The sequence below is a fragment of the Helianthus annuus genome, chromosome 10 (genome assembly GCF_002127325.2).
Source record: "Helianthus annuus cultivar XRQ/B chromosome 10, HanXRQr2.0-SUNRISE, whole genome shotgun sequence".
Taxonomy (NCBI): domain Eukaryota; kingdom Viridiplantae; phylum Streptophyta; class Magnoliopsida; order Asterales; family Asteraceae; genus Helianthus; species Helianthus annuus.
Window position 1 is genome coordinate 167,943,336 of NC_035442.2, and position 8,899 is coordinate 167,952,234.

Genomic DNA, 8,899 nt, shown 5'->3' on the forward strand with positions numbered 1-8,899 from the left:
GGCAAGAACTTATCTGCGTCCGTGCGGGCACGCACGAACGCGACGGTCGAATCCAATCAGTCAAGCGATGAGAAGACTTACCTTGTGTATGAAAATGGGTGTTACACATGGCGATGCAGCCTAGCACCGCATCCTATGACCATTTTCGTCACGATAAGGGATCTAGGTAACAATAGTTACCGCACGCGGCGATGCGGCATAGCACCGCATCCCATACATATCTTGACTGAAGCAAGGACGCGGAAACAACCACAGTTACCGCGAGCAGCGATGCGGCCCGACACTGCATCCTGCCCACGAAGCAAGTGGGACTGACACCACAGAGCAAGTGGCGCCAATGACAGTTGCCTGTCAGCCCACACGTAAGCGACTGACTGACACCGCAGCAGGACGTGGCATCACCTCCACAACCGACAAGCCTGACACACCTGCATAGGGGCTGCGCGTTGTCAGCCTAGCTACTCAATTACCCTCCTTCACTCCTCGGCTATAAATACCCATCCTGGACCAGGTTTGAGGTATCGCTTATCAACTCTCTCACTACTACTACTACTATCACACACTTTGCTCTTAAGCAAATTACTGATTCTCACGCCGGAGAGTGGTAACAAGGAGCACCACCCACCCCATCCTCCTTGTTACGAGTCACGGTGTGTTTCCCTTGTGCAGGAGACAGATCAATGGATGATCCAGCCACCGATCCTCGGAAAGAAGGGATTAACCCTACTTGACGAGACCAGTGAATTAACCTCTCTTGGTTAACCACTGTTTCATCAGGTACTTTTTCTCTTCTTCATTGCTCATGATTCATGTTACAAACACATCAATTGCCAAGAGTTCCTAGTTGTTAAGAATAATTCGGCCATAAATTCTCATAGCTCAACCAATCCCTAACGACGCCATTGGGTACGAACGATGTTGGCGGCCCCGATTTAGGGATTTTAGGATGAACGATTCATTATTGGGCGTGGATTTTGGAACGTCGCATCAGCATGCTGTTGAATATCGATGAACTATAATGGCATACACCCTATGATGCAGCACTATTAGATTCTTTCAAAATTGGGCCTTTTTATAAATCTTTGGGCCTTTCTTCAGAAACTGGTTTATTTTTTCTATTATTTGGGCCTAATCCACATACTATACATTAAAACATTCTTAAAAACCGGAGGCCCTAAATTTTGAAGGCCCAAGCCCATACCTAGGTTTAGAAGCCTGTTGGGCCGGCCCTCCACATAAAAACAAAACACACACATAAACCTTGAAAAAAAAAAGAACTCCTCCCCACTTGCCTGCTATCGGTGTTGACTCCCGACTCACCGGTGAAAAAAAAACCTTCTCCAAAACCGAGGAGGTAGTGTTCCCACCCAGGACCGGACTTTCCCATGCATTCTCTAAGCTCCACACCGTATGACTTTAGATACCCAAAAAAATATTTGTGGCAAAGTATGAAAGAACCAAAAAATATGGTGGCCAAATTCACAAACTCAAATAGACTCAAATAGTCAACTAGTCTATTTATATATAATTTGTTTGTGTATATTGTGTTTAGTGGGTTTTTTATTTTGCATAATAGTGTTGTACATAATGCTTAGACATGCATTCATGGTTGTATATCATGTTTTGTGATTTTTTTATTTTTTCTACTTTTTTTTTCTTTTAACCCTCTATAATTTTTTATTTTTTACAATTTAATCTCAACGCTTTTCTACTTTCAAATCTGGTCCCCTATACTTTTCATTTTTTACAAATTTTTCATTTTACGTTTCGGTCTAAATTTTGTGAGTTGACACGCTGCAACGTGTTGGTGTGATTCAACGTTTTTACATTTGTTTTTCCTGTTTTACGCATTAACACGACGCAAAGGGCGGACGTGGTTCAGCGTTTTTACATCTACTTTTCGTTCGGTTAGTTTTTTCGTTTTTAATTTATTTTGTTTTACGAGCTTTTCCGGTATTGATGTTCACTGATGGTGCCACCTCGCACAGTTTTACCCGCCGCAACATGAGGGGCTTAATACTAGTTGATGTTAATTCACATGTGATTGTTATATTAGAAAATACAATTTGAATTAAAAATTTAAATGTGAAACTCTTATGTTACAATTAAATTTGATTTAGAAAACTTATGTGAATTTTAATTAAGTTCAATAATACATGAATATAAAAACTTAGCTAAATTTTCAAAGTGAATTGACGTATGATGTTACACATCACTACTATTAACCAACAAATAATATCGATTACGATACATCAAACGCTATTGTTATGATGTGTACATAGAAAGATAAATATTGTAATTAATGACTTAATGTTAATTCACATGTGAATGATATATTAGAAAATAAAATTCGAAATATTAGAAAATAAAATTCGAACTAATGATAGTGTGAATTAATATTAGTTTACAGATGTAGTGTTAGATTACAATTACATTATTACATTTCATAGAAAGAAAACTTAGCTACGTTTACATGCAAATTTTAGAGGAAATTACAATTTGCATTCTTGTGGTATTGTGGCGCAACCTTCATACTTAAAAATGTGTTCCTTCCGCCTATTGAACGTTAGATAGCATTTAAAAATGTTGTAAAAAGACAAAACTACCCTTTTATTTTTGTAATATGCGTCCATGTGCTTTCAGTATTATTCCAACTGTTTAACAACCCTAAAATTGTCCTTTTCCCTCCAAAATCTATATCCATCTTAACAAATTCATTCCCTTCAAACCCAAAATGAATCGACTAATCATTCGCAACATGAATTGGCAACCTTTACATGTATGAAACCTAACCATTTAAACTAATTTTGACATATGAACGATTTGAACGATATACTAACAAATGAACGAATTGACGTATGATGTTACACATCACTACTATTAACCAACAAATAAAATCGATTACGATACATCATACGCTATTGTTATGATGTGTACATAGAAAGATAAATATTGTAATTCTACATAATCTTAAAGCACAAAGACGCCACCGACCCTTCCCTTTTCATTAAATACAAGGCCACCCCTTTTACTTTTCAATAAAATACAAGGCCACCCCAACATTGAGAAATAATATTTTTAGCTCTTACTCTATATAATATAATAAATCTAACCCTCAACTTTGCAAAATAGTATTTTTAGCCCCTATTTCATTTTACTGGCACCCCCTATACTTTCAAAGTTTACATTTTTAACTCTTTTTCTCTTAGTTTTACGTTTTTCCCAAAGTTTCGCCACATTGCAATTTTATTCCCTTGGCTTTACAAAGGTCAACGTTTAATCCCTCATGTTTCTAATCTTCTAGCTTTACCCATGCACCATATGTAATATGTGTTTTTAACATGTTATTTTCTTTAGTGACTTTCGTTTGCTACTTTCTCTTTTAAAGAACTAATTTGTCGTTAATCTTCTTGAATTTCAAAAGTTTCGACTTTACCCTTTTTCGTTCCTTTACTTGAAAAAAAAGTTTTTAGGTACGGATTTTTATGTATGTGTCGGTATAAATTCGAGTTGATCTACGTTTAGATGTAACTTTTTTAATGATTTTTGTTTGCCAATTTTTCTTTAAAGAACTAATTTGTCGTTAACCTCTTTGAGTTTCGACTTTGCCCCTTTTGTTCTTTTGCTTGAAAAAAAAAATAACTTTTGACTTGCGGATTTTTATGTAGGTATCAGTATAAATTCGAGTTGATCTCTTTTTAGACGAAAACTTATCTTGGGAAATGAGTCAGTGCAACTATAATATGTTTTTTTACATACCATACCGAGTGTCATTAAATATAATATATTTCCATTCAATGGCATAAATTCGAGTTACTCTGCGTTTCATGTGTTTTCTATTTTTTAAAGCTATAATAAGCCCTTTTTGATTGTTGTGCATCGGTCGCGTTACATAGCACTTGCGCTAATCCATTCGATATTTGCAATATATGTCGCAACCCCCGACCCCTGCCCCGGGAGGCAGGCGGCCGCGGCACGCAGGGCTGGTGGTATCGGTGTTTATTAATTTGGCAGCGTAAATTACATCAGGACCGTAGTTAGGAAATAGTTTATCAGAGTAAAACACCACAATTTTATAATAATAAATACATGGGAAAAACCTAAATTTCCATTACAACATGTTTATAGGGATAAACCCTAATTTATTTGAAATAAAACTTCTTTCTTGTTTAGGTAACTTTTATAGCCACTTTTCCAAGCCTTTAGTGCTCTCCAGCTGGCTTCTATTTGGCTTTCACATTTTGTTACCTGAAACGCGTTTAAAAAGTTTTATCAGCAAGAAATACTGGCGAGTGAATCCCAGTTTAATCAAAACAAGTTTTATCATTTTAGAGCATTGAGGGCATCCGCAAGGGCATCCGCAATTACATTTGTTTACATCTACTTTAATTATCACACACGGTACTGTCAATCCTGACTTGTGGTCATGCTACTACTCACAGTGTATTAACAAGTAATGTATACAAAATCCCAACATACCGACAGTAATTGTAGAATCACAAATACTCAATCACTGTTAATTATAATTTAAAATAATTGAGATTTTGTAAAAACAGTTTACAAAAAGAGGAATTACTCACTTTGCTATTTTAGGTATTTCCTGGTGACTTCCTGGTTATAATCTATTAAATTAAACAATACACACAAGTTAGTATAATAACGCAATTTACATTAGCTATACCCTCCCCCCGAGACAGAACTCCAACGACTGAGTTAGACAGAGCCTCGACATGCATTACGGAGCTCTAGATCAATCGGGCAGAGTAACTAATACGTAACCGGGGGTTATAATACTTACAACGAGGCAGAGCTTCGCTAATTAGTGGGTATAATGCCCGAGTATTACTTCTATTATTTAGAGAATTGAGAGAGAATTGCGAGAAATGAGCGATTTGTGAACTGAGCCTGAGGTCTCCATTTATAGGCCTGATCATTGACCCCGTCGCACCCCGCGGCGCCCTAAGGTCTGCCCGTCGCGAGTCGCGAGCCACCTGTAGGTAGGGTTTAGGCTTGCCGAGTCAGGTAGTAGACTTGCCACGAACCCGGACACGTCGCACAATGGATTTTCCGACAAGTAATAGCCGTCGCGCCCCGCGACACCCTAGTGGTGTGTCCGTCGCGGGCCGCCATAGGCATTAAAATTTTGTTTTATTCGATTTTTAATAAAAATAAAGGTATTTCGGGGCCGTTTTTCATATACGGGGTGTATTTTAGGACATATAAGGGTGTTTTAAGGATTTTAGGAGAGTTGTTACAATATACCCATGTCACGGCCCCCGTGCCCGGTTTGACCCGGTCCAGGAGCCGCGGGACAGAAAACCCGTGGTATTTATATTTACAGCGGAAGTCTTATCAGGATCGTTTTAAAACTTGAAAATGCCCGAGTTTTATTTATTTATAATTCGGGATAAACCCCGTAATATACAGTGGAGGAATTTCATAATTCCTTTATTTTACAAAACATGTTTATTTATTCGAGCCACTACTTTAAGCTTGGGAGTGCTCCTGAGCACTTGTACTTGATTCAAAGTAAGTCACCTGAAACATGTTGTAAAAATATTTTGTCAGCGGGGAAATACTGAGTGAATCATTCATTTTAAATGAAATGACACGTGGTTATAATTTACAGTATTAAGGGAGATTACAAGGTTTCTATCAACCAATTACCCATAGTATTTGTCACTCGACCGGATCTGTGACTATGGTCATACCACTATTGGGTCCTGTCACCCAATAGTGACGAGTATCACAAATTTTAGGCTCGCCCACCTAAAGTGATAAAACAGCAGTAATGTGCACCCCACATACCGGCTGTAATTTGGTGATTACATAAACTTAATCCCTGTAATTATAACTTTGAAAATATACATGATTTTGTAAACAAATTTGATAAAAAGAGAATGACTCACATTGCAAGTTTAGACGGGCAGTATTTAGCCTACTGATAAGCCGAATAACCTAGTTTAAACAATAATGCACACGAACCAAGTTAGTAACTAATACAACATTTACGATAACTCACGAGATACAACCCTCACAATGAATAACAAAGTGCGATACTTAAATATCCAGCGGATTCACAACGAATAATAGAGCATAGGCCGAATTTGGGCAATACCCAAATATCCTGTCGGAATCACGACGAATAACAAAGTATAACCCTAATGCGGGCATCATTTAAACATTCATTGGATAGTTTCAATCGATCGGATATTTAATCGTAGCAGCGATCGAGTTATTACCCGGTATTGTGGCAGCACCTCACTATATAAAATTAAAGTTTTGGACAGTAGAATTTCGTCTGAGATCGAAATTGTGAGCACGGAATGAAAGTCCCATGCACAGGCTATTTATAGCCTGAAAATGGGTTTTACGCGGCCCGCGTAAAGCCATAAGCAATCTTTACGCGGCCCGCGTGGCCGCCTAGTCTAGATGTAGGTTTGCTGGGTCATGGGCTAGGCTTGCCAGATGGTTAATACGTGGCCCAAATGTGTTTTCGGATAATCTTCAAGTTAACGCGGCCCGCGTAAAGTTAGGTTATCCTTTACGCGGCCCGCCTAAAATCCAAGATTCTTGTTTTTCTTGGTTTTTCATATTGGTTAGGGTTTTAGGGGTCCGGGTTTTCATGTATGGATAAGTTAGGGACATTTTTGAAGGTCCTTACATCCTCCCCACCTTAATTAAAATCTCGTCCTCGAGATTTATTGAAATAAGTGTGGATATTTGCGTTTAATCTCTGATTCCAGCTCCCAAGTATATTCTGGTCCTTTCTTTGAATCCCATCTGACCTTGACCAGCACCAGTCGCTTGTGTTTAAGAAATTTGATCTTTCTGTCCTCTATCTGTAGTGGTTTTTCCACGAATTTTAGTTTTTCATATACTTGCACATCTTGGAGAGGTACTACCAGAGATTCGTCAGATAGACATTTCTGGAGGTTGGATACATGAAATACATCATGTACCCCAGCTAACTCTTCTGGTAGTCGTAAACGGTAAGCAACTGGTCCTATTCGTTGGATTACTGGAAATGGTCCAACGTACCTTGGGCTCAGCTTTCCTTTCTTTCCAAATCGTACTATTCCTTTCCAAGGAGAAACTTTCAAAAGTACCTTGTCTCCGACTTGAAATTCTAGTGGCTTGCGTCGATTGTCTGCATAACTCTTCTGGCGATCTCGAGCTGTCTTTAGGCTTTCTTTGATTTGTGTTATCTTGTCGGTGGTCTCTTGTACAATCTCAGGTCCTGATAATTGACTTTCTCCTATCTCTGCCCAACAAACTGGAGTTCTACACTTGCGTCCATACAATGCTTCGAACGAGGCAGCTTCAATGCTTGCATGATAACTATTGTTATAGGAGAATTCAATTAAAGGTAAATAATCATCCCAGTTTCCACCAAAATCTATTACACATGTTCTAAGCATGTCTTCCAAGGTTTGAATGGTTCTTTCACTTTGTCCGTCTGTTTGGGGATGATAAGCCGTACTTAAATTCAATCGAGTACCCATGGCTTCTTGGAAACTTGTCCAGAAGTGTGAGGTAAAACGACTATCCCTATCCGATACAATAGAGAGTGGAACTCCATGTAGGGATACTATTTCATCAACATATAGTTTTGCTAATCTTTCCATGGTGAAAGTTTCTTTCATGGGTAGAAAATGAGCTGACTTGGTTAATCGGTCCGCAATTACCCAAATCGCATCATTACCTTTTCTGGTTTTGGGTAACTTAGTAACGAAATCCATGGTTATTAGTTCTCATTTCCAAACAGGCATCTCTAACTGTTGAAGTAACCCTGAAGGTTTCTGGTGTTCTGCCTTAACTTGTGAACAAGTAAGACACTTAGATACATAACTAGCTATATCCTTTTTCATACCTATCCACCAGAAATTATTTCTTAAATCTTGGTACATCTTATTATTTCCAGGGTGCATGGTATACCTAGATTTATGGGCTTCCTCTAAAATCTTATTCCTTAAATCTCCTTGTTTAGGTACCCAAATTCTTTTCTTGTGGAATCTCCAAATTCCATCACTTCCTTGTTCCAATTCTTTTGTTCGCCCTTTCATTCCTTCAGCATCATCTTTGATTGCTGTGGTTTGAACACTCTTTAATTGTTCCATTAAATCTAACTGTAGATTTAATCTAAGGGCACGAACTCGCTTTTGTTTGTCATGGTACTTACGACTTAAGGCAGCTGCAACTACATTTGCCTTTCCCTCGTGATATTGAATATCACAGTCGTATAGACAGTAAACTTACTTCCATACAGATAGTGTCTCCACATCTTAAGGGCAAAGATTACCGCTCCTAATTCTAAGTCACGAGTCGTGTAGTTTTCTTCGTGCTTTTTCAATTGTCTTGAGGCATACGCAATTACCTTTTTGCCTTGCATTAACACACATCCTAATCCTAGCATAGAAGCATCACAGTAGACTTCAAAATCTTCTGTTCTATCTGGTAATGCTAAGATTGGGGCATTTGTTAACTTTTGCTTTAAAATCCTAAAAGCTTCCTCTTGTCTGGGTCCCCATTCAAATTTTACGGCTTTACAGGTTAGCTTAGTTAATGGAACTGCTATCTTAGAAAAATCCTTAATAAAGCGTCTATAGTATCCAGCTAATCCTAGGAAACTTCTAACTTCTGTAGCTGATTGCGGGGCCTTCCATTTGGTGATAGCTTCAATCTTGGAGGGATCTACGTGAATACCTTCGTGATTCACCATGTGTCCTAAGAATTGTACTTCTTGAAGCCAGAATTCACACTTTGAGAATTTGGCATAAAGCTTTTCCTTTCTTAACAAAGTTAAGAGTGCATGCAAATGCTCACAATGTTCCTTCTGACTCTTGGAGTAAATAAGTATATCGTCGATGAAAACGATTACAAATTTATCCAAATACGG